Below are 16945 nucleotides of genomic sequence, written 5' to 3'. Positions count from 1 at the left end.
ATACTCTAGGGAAGAAATTCTAAGACCCATATAAGAAACCTGTTTGTTCAAGAGGAATGAGAAACAATGAAACAATCCTACATGTGTTCTTTTTTCTAGGGATATTCATAACATATAAATCTTTCTCTTGCTTCATCAATATCATCAGTAGAAGAACACTGACAACCTTTGCATCATTTTTTTTTCAGATTTTAATCTCTCTGTAGCACAAAATATGACAAAATCATTGTGCAGTCATAGTAAATACACCTCCTTGTAATCAATTCACTAGGTGCTGCTGATGCAAAAATTTTTTTGCAAATTTCTGAAGGTTTTTAAAAATCTGCAAAATCCGTTTATACTGAGAGGAGGAAAGATCTGCATATTACCAAAGTCAACAATATCGGTAATCAAAAAAAATACTACAATGTCTTAACTGGATATTTCCAAGTAATAAAAATAATGAGTTTGAGGGGCAATATTTTTTTCCTCCCATAAATCTTGAAATCCTTATCTTTCCTGCATATTAAAGACTGGGGTTTTTAGAAATTGGATAGTATCTTTCTAAAGCTTTCGCAATGCAAAAGTTTTAAAATAAAAATGAGTGTGCGTGAACTGAAGTGCAGATTCCTGCTCCATTGACACTAAGACCTTAATTCCCCCAAGTGATGATCTCATCTTTACAACTCTGGTGGCTGTTTCTCTCCCAGCCTGTAGAGACCAAAGTACCAGTTCAGAAACCAGCAAGCATATCGCCCCTTGGAGGCTGAATTAGACGAGAAAGGACCACTTTCCTGATTCAGGAAGCTCTTTTGTGGAAATTGTGAAAAGGAAGCAGGATAAAAAAACCTGTTGAATTTAAATACCATTTCAAGCCACTCACTTCAGGTTGTTTCACAAATTTGCAGGAAAATAGAGAACAAACTGTATGTGAAGAAACTGCTGACTCTCATAAGCCTGTTTGTGTTTTTGCTAGCTTATTCCCATATTGCAGAAATGTCAAACACAAGGCCTGGGGGGCGGATCCAGCCCGCGAAGTGGTTTCATGCGGCCCGCGAAGCCATCCTGGAAACAGTGAGAGAACGGCCCCCACTGCCTTGGCCCTGGCCCAGAGACCCTCCTCCTGCCAGAGACCCTCAGATCTGTCCCACTCCTGCCCAGGCCCCCATAGGCACCCTTGATGCCAACGATGTAGAGCTGGCCACGCCCACCCAGTAGGCCGTGCGCACTCTAGCCACGCCCACCCAGTAGGCCACGCCCACCCTGGCCATACCCACCCGGCCCCCTGAGGGCAACCGCAATGCTGATGCGGCCCACAATGAAATTGAGTTTGACACCCCTGCCATATTGTGTCAATGGAGCCTCTGCTGTTTCACTCTCACAGAGGGTTTTTAACCACGCAGATGTTTAAGAAATCCCTTAGATAGAATCCTGAGCCCATTTACTCAGTAAGTTGCACAGAGCTGTAGTTTAAGGCTCCAATTTTCTGTGTATTTGCTTGAAGGTAAAGCCCACAGAATTTTATTTCTGAGTAAGCAAATGCAGAACCGATTACACAGCAATTTACAAGCCTTACTGAAAAATGCAGCGGTGAGCTTTAGCAAAGAGAGAAATCAAAGACACATCGGATCAAATTGTGCTATTTTGGCAAGAACAGATGCGCCTATTTAATTGATCCATTCTGACTCGGGATTATCAGGAAGAATATAATCGGTTACTAGATCTCTGAATGACTTACAAGAGATTAATGAGAGGTTTCAACCTCTGATTAGTAGTAATAATTAGTAATACCTTCAAGCTTTCCCTTTTTAAACTGCTGAAAGATGATGCCAGGAGAGTTCGGCAGGGCTTGGGCTGCAAGGTACCTCGATCTTCACCCTTAGAAGATGTGTAAAGGTAAAGGTAAAGGTTCCCCCGCACATGCGTGCTAGTCGTTTCCGACTCTAGGGGCCGGTGCTCATCTCCGTTTCAAAGCCGAAGAGCCAGCGCTTGTCCGAGGACGTCTCCGTGGTCATGTGGCCAGCATGACTAGACGCCAAAGGCGCACGGAACGCTGTTACCTTCCCACCGTAGTGGTCCCTATTTTTCTACTTGCATTTTTACGTGCTTTCGAACTGCTAGGTTGGCAGAAGCTGGGACGAGTAATAAATTACTGCTTTCACCTGCCACTGTTGCAAGGACCCCCGTCTACCTATCACCATCCCATCACCATCAACTGCAGCTCCCAACCTCTCCCAGTCGAGGCTGAAGTAATATTCCAGCCTCTGGAGCGCTGCTACCTGTTCCTGTCCCGGCTCTGTTGGGGATCTAGTCTGCAAGCCTGAGATTAACCCATCCCCCATTGATGGGACTCATCCATACACCCGCAAGCTTCAAATACTCCAGTCTTTCTAAGGAAAGATAACACCTTTTTACCTTCTCTAGTCAACTCTCAATTGACAGAACTAGTCAGTGCAATCCCTAAAGAGTTCCCTCTCAGCCTTTCGAGAGACCTTGTGTGGTGCCTTCCTCGCGGCTTCTCATGGCTGATCCGCCGCACGGCACACCCCGTTCCTCAAACCAGGACTTGCCCTTTGCCAAAAGGAACAGTTGCCCCACAGCTCAACCACTTGGCATATCATCCCTTTGTATATGCAAGCAGATTAAATTATATGCAGATTAAAAGCCGGTCCGGCTGCTTCAGGCAAGCAGCTCAGCCGGCCCAGGCAAGGCCTGTTTTAGCAAGTCCCCGAGTCCCGGGCCGCCCTCTCTTTTCAAACCGCTTGGGAGGCGGTTTGCCCTGCAGCAGCAACTTTGGGGAAGGCCGTCTCTCCCGCCCTCCCGGGCAGGCTGGCCTTCTCTGCGACGACGGGGTCTCCCCAGGGGCGGGTCCCTGCTTTCCCAGCAGCGGATGGGAACGGCTAGGGGGGTGGGGTGGGGACAAAAGGCGATCAGGCGTCTCTCCAGCCCCAAAGAGGCGGCTGAAGGGCTGCGCCGGTCCAGTCAAGGCGAAGTCCCAAAGATGCTTTTTCAGGAGGCAGCTGGACTTTGGTTTTCTTTGAAGACGTTTGGCTTCTCATCCAAGAAGCCTCTTCGGCTCTCATCGACAAGGCACAATACTACCGCCTCTTCCTTGGGGAAGCCACACCGTGCATCTATGGATGCCCCAAAACCCACAAAGAGGGGACACCACTCAGAGCAATCGTTAGCAGCAGCAACTCGGTCACCTAAGGTAAAGGTTCCCCCGCACATGCGTGCTAGTTGTTTCCGACTCTAGGGGCCGGTGCTCATCTCCGTTTCAAAGCCGAAGAGCCAGCGCTTGTCCGAGGACGTCTCCGTGGTCATGTGGCCGGCATGACTAGATGCCAAAGGCGCACGGAACGCTGTTACCTTCCCACCGTAGCGGTCCCTATTCTTCTACTTGCATTTTGACGCGCTTTCGAACTGCTAGGTTGGCAGAAGCTGGGACGAGTAACAGGCGCTCACTCTGTTACGCGGCACCTGATCGACAAGCTCAGCGTCCTAACCCACTGAGCCACCGCGTCCCATCGGTCACCTACACCATTGCAAAACCTCTAACCCCCTCATTAGGTCCTCTAGCTGGCAACACCACCCAGAGCTGAAGAAGCTCCTTGGATGAGAAGCGAAAAGCGCAGGGCTTCCCTGCACAGATCAACACCACCCAAGACCGGGCGGGGATGCAGAGGCGGCCGCGCGCGGTGGGAAAAGCACGAGTGGGGGGGGGGGGCAAACGGCGGGGGTCGCCTGCCGGGAGAGGAGCCGGTACACGCAAGAGCACAGGGGTATGTCTGTCTGTCTGTGCGCGAATCTGTGCTGACATTTAAGAAAATGGCGCGGCAGCTTCTTTCCTCCCCCCCCCCAAGGGATTTATTTATTTGTTTGTTTATTTTATTGGATTTGTATACCGCCCTATTCCCGTAGGACTCGGGGCGGTTTACAGGGCAGTTAAAACCACGAATACAAAAAATTAAAAACAATTAAAACAATTCTGACGTGCTGGCTCGTCTCCCCGCGCAGAGTCCCGAGTTCTAAATACTACTTCAGCCTCGACTGGGAGAGGTTGGGAGCTGCAGTGGATGGCGATAGGATGGTGATGGGTAGACGGGGGGGGGGTCCTTGCAACAGTGGCAGGTGAGAGCCGTTTATTTAGGCAGCTCTCTGGCCCAGGCTGAGAATAGCTTTTAATTTTCATTTTCTCAGGGTTCTATTTAATGGCTTTTAATTTGTTTTAACGTTTGCATTGACTGTTTTTTTTTTAAATGCCCTGTAAACCGCCCTGAGTCCTTCGGGAAAGGGCGGTATATCAATCTAAATCAATAAATCAATCTAAATCAATAAACGGGGGGGGGGGGCGCGATGCAAACGGCTCTGCCACGGGACGCCTCCCCCCCCCGCCGCCGCCGCTTTCCAGCGCAGGGCGCCCCCAAACCCCCCCCCCCAACCCGGGCTGCGCAAAGAAGGCGAAGCCCCCTCGGCGGGAGGCAGGCAGCAGCCGGAGCCAGCGGAGCCCCCTCGCTCCTGGCAGCCGGTCTCTGGCGGCCCAAAGGCCGGGGAAGGGGGGACTCTGGGGCTGCCCGGCATCCCGCTCGGAGGGGCTCCCGCCGGGCAAGCGGCGCAGCCAGCCCTCCCGCGGCCGCTCCGAAGCGGGAAAGCCCGGCACTCACCAGCCGGAGAGCCAGGCTCCGCGACGGTCGCGACGGTCCGAGGAGCGTCCAGACGCCGCCGGGGCTGCACCTATCGGATGGCTGCCTGCCGCTGCAGAGGCTATATATATATATATCAGCCCCGGCTGGGCGCTGATTGGTCCGTCGCCGCCGGAGCGGCGCATTCCAAGTGGATGACAAGAGCCAGGACCCGCCCCCCGCCCCCCCTCCGGGGGCAGCTTTGGCAGAACTTTCGTGGGGGCGGGGGCGGCGACGAGGCTGCCGGGCACGGATGGAGGCGCTCGGGGGGACCCGGGGGAGGGGAGAAGGGTCGGGGGCTGCGGGCGTGGAGCAGCGATCGGAAGGCAGCTGGGAAGAGACGCGGCGCAGAAGCTCGACGGCCCGGCAGAGCCGGTGGAGGGACTCAGGGGGGGGGTGGGGGGGCTTCATCTGAGCCTCTTGGAACCCCTCCGGGGCTCTGCCGACTTGGCAGCTTTTCCGGCCTGGCTGGCCGAGGAAGGGTGGGCGTGGGAGCCCCCAAGTTGGGAGAGCTCCGGAAGGGATCCGCGGGGATCCCCCCCAGCTGGACCGGCCGAAGCGGAGCTCCACTCGCCGCGCAATCGTTCCAATCCCTGGTGGCGACGAAGGAGAGGGTGGGAAGGCGGGGTCCGAGCGGGCGGATGCGGTTGCCTAGTCCGGGTATCGAACCGTCTGCAAGGGAAGGAGGCAGCGCAGAGACCCACTGGGAGCCCTTCTCACGCCCCTGCCTAATAATTCGTGGGACGCTGCAGGAGGCGAGGAGCTGCCCGCCCTGACGGTCGCATTTGATACAAGCAACAGCCCTTTCCTTCCATTGTGTGTTGCTTTTGCATTTTGCTTCACATCACTAAATAATAATAATAATAATAATAATAATAATAATAATAATAATAATAATAATAATAATAATAATAATAATAATAATAATAATAATAATAATAATAATAATATTTTTATTTTTTATTTTTTTTGTTTTAATCCCATTTATATCCCGCCCTTCTCCGAAGACTCAGGGCGGCTTAAAAGCTTAGCAGTAAGCCTTCATTCTATGTATATGCCTGCTTATTAGGGCTTTCACACACACACCCCAAGCGGCATTATTACAAAGTCAGCTTAATTGCCCCCAACAATCTGGGTCCTCATTTTACCTACCTGGGAAGGATGGAAGGCTGAGTCAACCTTGAGCCTGGTGGGACTCGAACCTGCACTAATTGCAGGCAGCTGGTGTTACTTAAGGAGGCATTAGCCCACTGCTCCACCAATAATAATAATGATAATAATAATAATAATAATAATAATAATAATAATAATAATAATAATAATAATAATAATAATAATAATAATAATAATAATAATAATAATAATTTTATTTATATACCGCCCTTCTCCCGAAGGACTCAGGGCGGTGAACAGGGCAAGAATAAAAAATACAAAGTTACAAAAGTTAAAAAAGAATTAAATATGTGCCCACTAAAAACAGTAAATACAAATATTAAAATAACAATAAAAAACCCCACCAATCCCCCATCAGACCAGGCCGGCTTGTTCAAATAAGAATGTCTTTAGATCGTGACGGAAGGAGCGAAGGTCGGGGGCCGTCCGGAGCTCAACCGGCAAGCGGTTCCATAGGTCTGGTGCACCCACAGAGAACGCCCTCCCCTGGGGGTCACCAATCGACATTCTCTGACCGGTGGCACCCTGGGGAGGCCCTCTCTGTGGGAACACACAGGGCGGAGGGAAGTTGATGCCGGCAGCAGGTGTTCCCTAAGGTACTCCGGACCCCTGCCATGTAGGGCCTTAAACACCATTACTAGTACCTTTGCATATTCATAAACAGAGTAATTAACTATATACATTCATAGCAATCTCCATATTTCCCGCCTTCTCAATTCCTTTTCCACAGATACTTGCAAATAGATTTTTATGCTTACTCCCGCTAATTCAAAGCAAGCAGACTTTTTTCTAAGCAGTCAGCATTCTCATTAATTCTTCGGTCTCCAAATGGTCCAACATTTTTTCCCCCTTTATATTTCTTGTATTTCCCTCATTGCATTTATTTCACTTAGAAATAGGTTCGTCCTCTTTGGATCACATTCATAAGGTTGCACAATTTTTTTTCCAAATCGTATCGCTGATTCTTTAATTATCAAGTTCACTGGAGCATAACATGAAACTACCCCCAACCTGTGAGTTAATACACACCCAGACCAACCTTGATGACAGCAATTCATATGTTGCAATATCCATTTTAGTCCTTTCATTCATAATAACTTCCTTTGCAGATGTTGATGAATATGATCTGTATACGATCTGACCACTTTCATTCAGATTCCTTCTCATACTTTTAGTTTCACAGATACGTGACATAACTATTTCTCCTCCTTTTAATTTTACCGGTATTTGTTAATTTGTGCTCTTCACCATCTACTCCTTCATTCCAAGTCACCATATTCTATATGCCCTAGTCATCGACAGATAGGTCCATAGATACTGACCTCTGTGGCCCATCACAGATCTGATCAATTGAAGCAGAATAGAACAGAACAGAAAGATTGTAGAATAAAACAGAACAGAATAGAATAACAGAGTTCGAAGGGATCTTGGAGGTCTTCTAGTTCAGGGGTCCCCAGCCCCTGGTCCATGGACCAGCACCAGTCCATACCATGTCAGAAACCGGTCCAGGCAAACAAGCAAAGCCCCATTGGAAGGATGCAGGCAGCATATGAACACATGCTGCCTCCGGTCTGTGGAAAAACCTCTCTCCACAGAGCCAGTCCCTGGTGCCCAAAATGAATGAATGAATGAACCTTTATTGTCAAAGTACAACCATGTATACATTGAGATTGGCTGAGCCTCCCTTCGTGCCCCCACCCCCAACTTACAGTGACACCAAACCCTCCATCTTATTACACCATGTGAGCTAATTGCACAACGCACCGGGTCCCTCTGTTCTAGTCCAAACCCCTGCTCAGGCAGAACACCCTATACCACTTCAGACAAATGGTTGTCCACTCTCTTCTTAAAAACTTCCAGTGTTGGAGCATTCACAATTTCTGGAGGCAGGTTGTTCCACTGGTTAATTGTTCTCACTGTCAGGAAATTCCTCCTTAGTTCCAGGTTGCTTCTCTCCTGGATTAGTTTCCATCCGTTGCTTCTTGTCCTGCTCTCAGGTGCTCTGGAGAATAGCTTGGCTCCCTCTGGTAATGGTGTTCAAGGCCCTACATGGCAGGGGTACCTCAGGGATCACTTGCTGCCGGCATCAACTTCCCTCCGCCCTGTGCGTTCCCACAGAGAGGGACTCCTCAGGGTGCCACCGGTCAGAGAATGTCATCTGGTGGCCCCCAGGGGGAGGTCCTTCTCTGTGGGCGCCCCGGAGCTATGGAATCGGTTGCCGGTCGAGCTCCGGATGGCGCCCGACCTTCGCTCCTTCCGACGCGGTCTGAGGACCCATCTATTTGAACAAGCCGGCCTGGCCTGATGGGGGGGGGGATTTTACTGTTGTTTTTAATATATTTATTTATTGTTTTAGCTGGGCATTGTGTTTAATTCTTTTTAACTTTTGTATCTTTGTATTTTTATATGTTTGCCCTGTTCACTGCCCTGAGTCCTTCGGGAGAAGGGCGGTATATAAATAAAATTATTATTATTATTATTCTTTGTGGCGGCTCCTGAGATATTGGAGCACTGCTATCATGTCACCCCTCACCCTTCTCTTCGTTAAACTAGACGTACCCAATTCCAGCAACCGTTCCTTATATATTTTAGCCTCTTTGTTGTTGTTCTCTGCTTCTCTTTTGCTTCATGCTTTGTAGTAAGATAAAATTACATCAGTGGCCCATCCTGCATTTCCTGCTAACAGTAAGGAAATAACTGTCAGTTTTGGCTGTGCCACAAGTACCACCAAAGCCCAGATTTGCACAAAATGTGTGCTTAACACTAGTCAGTGAAAACTGGGAGTCTAAACTAGGATTTCTATCTTGCAAGCCAACATTCTATGGTTCTTTTTCCATTAACATGCTCATTAGACACAAAACGTGGTCACCACCATCACCCACTTGAGATATGTGTTAGATTATGTTGTAAGCTGCCCAGGACGGTTGGATATGAGATGGGTGGCAAATAAATTTTCTAAATACATTATAAAGTAAAACATGAAAGAGTTGTCATTGATTGGTTGCCAAACCATGTACTATGTCCAGTTTTTCAGTTCTTCTCATTTTTTTAAAATGCCAAGCAGCATCTTCAGTTTGAGGGGTAAGAGGCGGCTGAGTGGGTGCTTCCATATTATGACAGAGTTCCTGTATCTCAGGCTTCTTCACGGCCTTGATTTTGTCTATAAGTCATCTGAGATGGAACAAACAAACCAGCTGCCTGCAATTAGTGCAGGTTCGAGTCCCACCAGGCTCAAGGTTGACTCAGCCTTCCAACCTTCCCAGGTAGGTAAAATGAGGACCCAGATTGTTGGGGGCAATTAAGCTGACTTTGTAATAATGCCGCTTGGGGTGTGTGTGTGAAAGCCCTAATAAGCAGGCATATACATAGAATGAAGGCTACCGCTAAGCTTGTAAGCCGCCCTGAGTCTTCGGAGAAGGGCGGGATATAAATGGAATTAAAATAAAATAAAAATAAATAAATAAATTGCAGAATGTGGCAAGGCCATTGTTCACAATAAATACGAGAAGTAATGACCAAATCTTTTGAATCTTTTTCTGTGGGGAAAAAAATGCTTGCTTAAACGTGGCACTGTCCTCATTCGTACTGAGCACTCCCTGTGTATTCAGATGCATAGTCCTCCTTTTGCATCCCTCGTTCTCATGAAACCAGCCTTGTCCTCTTCTCATATGGTAAGGGAAGCATCCGAATCTTCCTCTTTTCCCAAGATGTCCGCAGGCAGCTCAAAAAGTCAAAATGGCGGTTGCCACTACACATCTGAAGTCCCGTTCCTTTTTTACCTGTGTTTCATGTATTACAATTGCTTGTGTTGTGGCTGCCATTTTTACTTTGGGGGTATTCTTTCCTGTTTGCCAAACACCATCCATCAGCAAAACTTGTAGGATACGGATAAGAGCGTGGTCAACAAATGCACCCTTTCGATTGCTTCAGCATTGGCTGAATTATGCTATGGATTACTATGAGGAAAGGCTCTAGATGTGAGCAAACAATCATTAAAAACTGGCTTTTTTGTTGTTTTTGATTAATACAATGATTGGATGACGGTTTTCATTGAAATTGTAGCACGGGGCGATGTGAAAACGTTTGCCTCCTAGCTTCCCAGCTTCACCCAAAAATATAACTTACACCTCTACGGTCTTTAGAAAAAGATTTGCACTGGGTGGCTATGATAGATTCTTGCATAGTTGCAAAGTTGTGGGGGGGTTATGGTATGTTTGTGACCGAGAGAGCAGAGCAGGGCGGAACTTTCATCCAGATCAGGGGTGTCAAACTCAATTTCATTGAGGGCCGCATCAGCATTGCGGTTGCCCTCAGGGGGCTGGGTGGGCGTGGCCTGGGTGGGTGTGGCCTACTGGGTGGGCGTGGCTAAAGTGCGTATGGCCTACTGGGTGGGCGTGGCCAGCTCTGCATCCTTCGCATCAAGGGGGCCTGGGCAGGAGTGGGACAGATCTGAGGGTCTCTGGGCCAGGGCCAAGGCAGTGGGGGCCGTTCCCTCACTTTTTCCAGGATGGCTTCGTGGGCCGCATGAAACCACTTCGCGGGCCGGATCCGGCCCCCGGGCCTTGTGTTTGACATGTCTGATCCAGATGATGTCTGGTGGGAAGCAATCAGCGTTTTCTCTCTGCACATGGTAGTCCTAAAGAAAGTTGCCTCCCTCCCAGACACCCAAGCCTTTTTTTCTTCTACTTCCACAAATTCATTCTGAAAAATAAATAGGGTTTCTTATATTTTGTTTGTCCTGAAGCTTCCTGTAAAGAACAGGCAGGAAGAAACAAGGCACGCTACCACTTTCTGGCATAATCTTGGCTGGGGTTATTTTTTTTTTCTGACTGCGGGGCAAGACAGGAATTCTGCTGAAAGTCAGGCCTGGGGTCCGCCCGCCGCCCCTGCCAGAGGTCACCTGGAGAGAGGATCAGTGACCGGCTTCCCTTCTGCCAAGTTGGTCCATTATTCCGCTACTGAAAAACGTGATTAATTCTACAGCAACAAAAATTCCTTCATCTCCACTTTCGTAGAAAGAGAAAGAAAGAAAAAGCAAAGCATGGTCTGCCTTTTGCACCAGTCGTTCTGGTCTCTGCTGAATAGAAGTGGGGGGGGGAGAGAGAAAAAAGAGAGAATAAAACTTGTCCCTTCCCTCCTTGCTCCTTGTATCGGGGCCACCACCGAGAGGCTCTGCAAAGTCAGAAAGTCCTCCTTCCGCTTACAGAAACTGAAGCTCAGGAGCCGAAGGAGGGATCAGCCAAGGGGTCCCTCCCGTAGAAACATGCCAAGGGGAAGTTGCTCTGGAGGGTGTAGAGGGCAACTGGACAAACCCAGGAGGAGGCACAGCTGCTTTAAAGAGCAGCACAGAGGTGCTACGTTCACGATCACCTGCCTGGAACTGAATCTGAAGCCCTGGAGAGCTCCAGTTTGCTTTGTCTGCCTTACGCTTGCGCCCGTCGCTATCCAACCTTCTCCTGTCCCTGAACATTTCACCACCCTCTCCCTCCTCCATGTCGAGCACGCCCCGAAGGCAGCACGTCCATCTTTTCCTTTATGTGATATTTCCCACCAAAACTCAAAAAGAGAAAATCTGAATCTGAATTGCAGGGGGTAGAACAAGGGTGTCAAACTCAATTTCATTGAGGGCCGCATCAGCATTGCGGTTGCCCTCAGGGGGCCGGGTGGGTATGGCCTGGGTGGGCATGGCCTACTGGGTGGGCGTGGCTAGAGTGCGCACGGCCTACTGGGTGGGCGTGGCCAGCTCTACATCGTTGGCATCAAGGGTGCCTATGAGGGCCCGGGCAGGAGTGGGACAGATCTGAGGGTCTCTGGCAGGAGGAGGGTCTCTGGGCCAGGGCCAAGGCAGTGGGGGCCGTTCCCTCACTGTTTCCAGGATGGCTTCGCGGGCCACATGAAACCACTTCGCGGGCCGGATCCGGCCCCCGGGCCTTGTGTTTGACATGTCTGGGGTAGAAGGACACCAGCCTGGCAGGGGTTCTGGGTCGCCCATGGGGAAAGTGAGGCCGTTAAAGCTGCCCTCTCCCATCCGTAAGCAGTCCAAAGAAACAGCAGCGGCAGCATTTATTTCATCTTTAAACAACCGAGAAGAATCCCGCTTAGTCATGGCCCAGGAGAACAAAGAAGGTGTTTCTTCCTCGAGTTTAAATGAGAAAATATAGGGTGACTCACTAGTAACAGCTCAAGCGTAAGAGTGACCGGAAGACTGAGTATCTCAGTCCAAATCCAGGCCTGGGGTGAAAGCTGGACTTCCCCGCCGTGGAAGAATCTCTCCCAACAGTCAGACCCTCTGCAGGGTCTGGATTACATTTCAGCATGCTGGAGCAGGCACCCCTCCCCTAGGCAGGTCTTTGGGGTAGTGGTTAAGCCTCAGGCGGGAAGCCCGAATGCTAGTCCTGTGTTGGGCACAGAGCCAGCTGGGTGATCCTGGGCCTGTCACTCTCCTAGCCCTAGGAAGCAAGCAAGGGCAAACCATTCCTGAAATCCTCCCAAGAAAACTGCACAGTCAGTTGCCAACACCGGCTCAAAGGCCTTCTCCATTCTCTTTCCATCAACTCTCTTTTGAGTTGAGTTTGGCCTACTGATGACATCATGACCCTGTATAATGTTCTTTGCAAGAGGGGGTTGTTTGCCATAACCTAACTAGCATTTTTTTTAATCTTCTTACAATGCTGGTACTCCCTGGAGACCTCCATCCAATCACTTCCCAGCTAAAGCCCGTATATTAAGATGTTTACCTAATTAACGCTGCAAAAGAGGTTCCACTTTGCACTAAGAGGAGATGGATTCAGATGAGAGGCCATTTTCAATTGTGTTTTTTTTTTAATGGAACCATTGGACAGTTGATTTAAATTTTCCTGGCAAAATTTAGATCTCAGCCTACTATGAGTAATTAATCTGGAGATATTCCAGAGTTTCTTTTAAACTCTTTCCAGAGTTTCCTTCCTGACCTGCAGCTGGAATGGGATGACTGCCTATTTGGAGAAATCTGATTTATTTTTGAACTCTAAAATTTGCCACTCTCACTTTGATGAGCAAATTATAATTATTGCTTTACAGACAGTTGTCACCAAACGTGGGCAAGATTCAACGTTTCTCTTAATTTAAGGAAATGATGTATTCTATCCTATTGGGACAGCTCATCAGCACTTTAGCTATTTGGAGCATATTAGATTAGATGCCACTTTTTCCCCCCCCTGTAGGCGAGTCTTTATTAGATTTAACACCGTGTCTTGCTTTTGTACGGAGCCCAGATATGGAAGGAAGGTCAGGGGGTGAGCGGGGCGGAGAGCCAGCTGCTCTGTGGAAACTTGAGTTGAAAATGCAATGCACTTGCCTATGACCTCTGTGTTTGTGTGTGTGTGTGTGTGTGTGTGTGTGTGTGTGTGTGTGTGAGGGGGGAGTTCTTTTCAAAATTTAGCAAACGGAAGCAATGCCCCCAATAGTTCTCATATTAGAGAATCAACAATTTTATTAGTAATACAGGCTGAAGTGGTGGAATGGTGATCAAATTTGCAAATGATATAAAATTGGATGAGATAGCTAGGGTCCTAAAAGAGAAAATAAAATTAGAATTATCTTGAAACATCAAAGGAAGGGCTGAAAAAAGGAGATAACGACATTCCAGAGACAAGTATGCACTGAGTGCCTCAGGGAACAAAAAACGAAATGCGTAAGCGGCTGGTGGCTGGAGCCGGTGTGGAGATCTGCCTTGAAAATACCCGTACCTGGGAATATAGTTGCAAACTGCATCCCAGCCCACAGCGCAAAGCCGCTGCAAAAAAGGAGCTGCGGCTGTTTTAGGCGGCATCGGCCGAAGGAGTTTTTAAAGCAGAAGAAACGATTTTGCGTGGGTGAGGCTCCACTTCAAAGGCAAGGCCAAGCTTTGGAGAAGATATTTGGAGAGGAATTTTGGAGAGGAAATTGGAACAGGCTTTGAGAAGGGCAGGGAGAAGGATCAGGACGGAAGGAAGGAACTGGGAATGAATGTGTGGCTTTGGGGAGAAAAGAGGCCGATGGGATGGGAAGCCTTCTTCACCAGAAAAGGAAAAAAGGGTCACAATGAGCAAGCTCAAGAACTTCCTCCGGTGTTCCGGAGTGCAGGGCCTGAAATGGTGAGCTCAGATTCCCATCTCCCTCCAGCTGATTAAAGGAGGGCACCGGCTGTCATCAGCCCCTTCTAGTACATGTCGCAGGCATTTCTTTGCAGCATGAGCACTTTTACAGAAGGAAGCCACTTTGCCAATGAAGCCATTCCTCCTGCCTGCAGCAGCCTCTGGTGCTGGGAAACGCCCTTGTTCCAGTCCGGGTGCCCATTGCAACAGCCTGTCCACCGCTGCAGTCTGGGGACACTGCCTGTACGTGAATACTGCGTAGGGTGAAAGAGGAGAGAGGAACGGATTCTTGGAGCAGTGTGGCTGGAGGAAAGAAGAGAAGATCCAGGCGGGTGTTGTGATTCAGGGTCAGCCTGTGGGTTCGGCAGTTGGGTCGGACGACTCAGAGGAGGAGGAGGGGGGGTGTTGAAGAGCTTGCTGATGATGGCCTTGAGGCTCCGCAGAGCCCTCAGCCGGGCACCTCCCACCTGGTCACGACGGAGACCCAGCTGTGTGAGCCTGACAGCGTGGATGAAGATGACCCACAGCTGGCCCTGTTCAAGGACGCCCGACGCAGGAGGCAGTCAATCAGGAGTAAACAGAGGAAGGCAATGGGACACCTCAGAAGGAGGCAGAGAGAGGCCACGCCCTGAACTGTATTTAAGGGGAATGTGTGGGAGGGCTGGTTTGCTGAAGGCAACCACTTGGATAGCTCCTGTTTCATAGCTCCTGTTTCATGGTTGGTGTCTTGTCTTGCTCTGTTTTATGTGAATAAATTTGGCAGGCTTTATTCCAGCCTCTTGCCGTTTGTAAAGGGGTTGTCCCTGCTTTTGCTGCAGGGCCGGTAGCAGGCTGGTACAGAACAATGGACTCAGAGGAGGAGGGGGGTGTTGAAGACCTTGCTGAGGGGGGTTGAAGATCTTGCTGATGAGAGCCCTCAGGGCTGATGAGAGCCCTCAGCCAGACCCCTCCCACTTGGTCACCACGGAGACCCAGCTGTGTGAGCCTGACAGCGTGGATGAAGATGACCCACAGCTGGCTCTGTTCAAGGACGCCCGGCGCAGGAGGCAGTCAATCAGGAGTAAACAGAGGAAGGCAATGGGGCACCTCGGAAGGAGGCAGAGAGAAGCCACGCCCTGAACTGTATAAAAGGGGAATGCGTGGGAGGGCTGGTTTGCTGAAGGCAACCGCTTGAATAGCTCCTGTTTCATAGTTCGTGTCTTGTTCTGTTTGCTTTTGTATCCATAAATTTGGCAGGCTTAGTTCCAGCCTCTTGCCTTCTTGTAAAAGAGGTTGACCCTGCCTTTTCTGCAGGGCCGGTAGCAGGCTGGTACAGAACAGCGGGATCCTTGGATACCTGTTCTGCATAGATTGTGAAACTGAGCAGAAACTAACTGCAGGCCAAGATGAGGTTTGGTGATAAGGTTGCCCATGTCCCTCCGAGCATCCTTAGGCTGCAGCTCAAGGACGGGAGGTGTGGTAAAGTCAAAATAGATGCCCGCTACCCTCAGTGTTGCAAAGAAAAAAAGGAGGGGAAATCAGGCTTTGCTCCAACATCAGATTAAATCAGCAAAGAGTAAATCAAAATACAGTCCCAGCTCTCAAAAGCAAACGATATTGTGGTAACAAACAGGTGGGTAGCTGATCCAGCAAGGGCACCGGGAGTGTGTTCACATCCTGAAGCTGGAACAATGCAAAGATCCTTGTGCAGTTGTGCTAGGCCCGCCATACAGAAATGCCTTCAACGGGATTTACATCTCTACTTCCCCCTTTTCTGGATGTTTAAACATCTTGTATGAAGACACATTCTCAGAAACTCCAAGATTTGGGCATATTTTTTATAAATCTCCAGGTGGCCTAATCAAAACATTTATCTCAATATGGATGGAGAAAAGTGAAGAGGGCTTTCCAACCGTGGGGAAGATGTCACACAAAGTTTCCTGTTGAGAGCACTCCAAGTCACAAAATATGAAACAGTATTTTTGCCTTTCTTATTGCATCAACGATTTTCTAGAGAAAACCGATAAACTTGACATCTGCATTTCTGAAAGTTCATTTTTGTTCTCTGGAAAACAGCTGAGCCACTGCCAATTTCCTGTTTTGGAAAGGGGATCTTTGAAAGAGGCTTAAGTAAATTCCCGAAATATCTCAGTATATCTCAACCGAGTGGGTCCCAGAGGACAGACAGCAAATGCCAAGAATGTATTATTTCCAACAAACATCAAATTTGGCGTCTAACTGGAGCCCCACCAGGGAGAATTAAGACCTCTTCCTGGATCAGTCTTTCTCACACCTATTGAATTCAGGCCTCTTTCTGAATTTCTTCTAAGTTCCCAAGTTGATCTGCAGTTGTTTCTTCATCACGTCCAACTGTGGGTGATGCTTTTGCACAAAGGAAGCCAGCAGCTCTCCAGAAAAGCATCTGGGATTTGGACTTGTCCAACGTGAATGTTAGAGGAGAAATAGGTCGGGTAGCCCATGTACGTTCACAAGTTTGGGGAAGCTTGGGAAGAGCTGGTAGCGCCGTAGGACAACGTTTCTCATAAGCACAAGAAACTTTTCATTTCCTCTGTGAGAGTTGTACAATTCATTACACACCTGCGGTGCCGGTCGGGCGTATCTCACCTTGAACTCCCCTCCTCAAATTTCACCGGCAGGAAGCAGGAAAAGCAAACCTGGGCAGGGAAGTCCAGCTGCTGAAGGAAGTGAATCTTGATGACTCAGTGCGTGAGCTTTCTGTGTGTGCTGAGCTGTCCCTTCCCCACCTCACATTCCTCCTTTGACTGGATAATAAGTTTACTGATTAATAAAAATCACGTCAGCCTTGTGCGTCTCTCATCCATGCGCAACAATCCAAAGATTAGCAGCCTTTTTCATCATCTACTGTAGAGCAGGACATGGATCTGAGTCAAAACAGTCACATTGTCCATGCTACTGCAAGCTCTTTGCATGCCAACTTCCAACTGATCTTTCTTTTTCTTAAAGCTCTGCAAATGGCAAATAAGATAAGATAAGATA

The 16945-nt window shown here is 48.8% G+C and overlaps 1 protein-coding gene across 1 annotated transcript in view; it reads left to right on the top strand.

Annotated features, from left to right (window-relative positions):
* COMTD1 (catechol-O-methyltransferase domain containing 1) overlaps window positions 1-16945 on the top strand; it is a 581650-nt gene that overhangs the window by 532725 nt on the left and 31980 nt on the right. The gene's annotated exons all lie outside the window — the stretch shown is intronic.

Source organism: Vipera berus, assembly GCF_964194415.1.
Source record: "Vipera berus genome assembly, chromosome: 5".
NCBI lineage: Eukaryota > Metazoa > Chordata > Lepidosauria > Squamata > Viperidae > Vipera > Vipera berus.
Note: the sequence above shows the minus strand (reverse complement) of the source record. Positions and strands in the feature narration are given on the sequence as shown.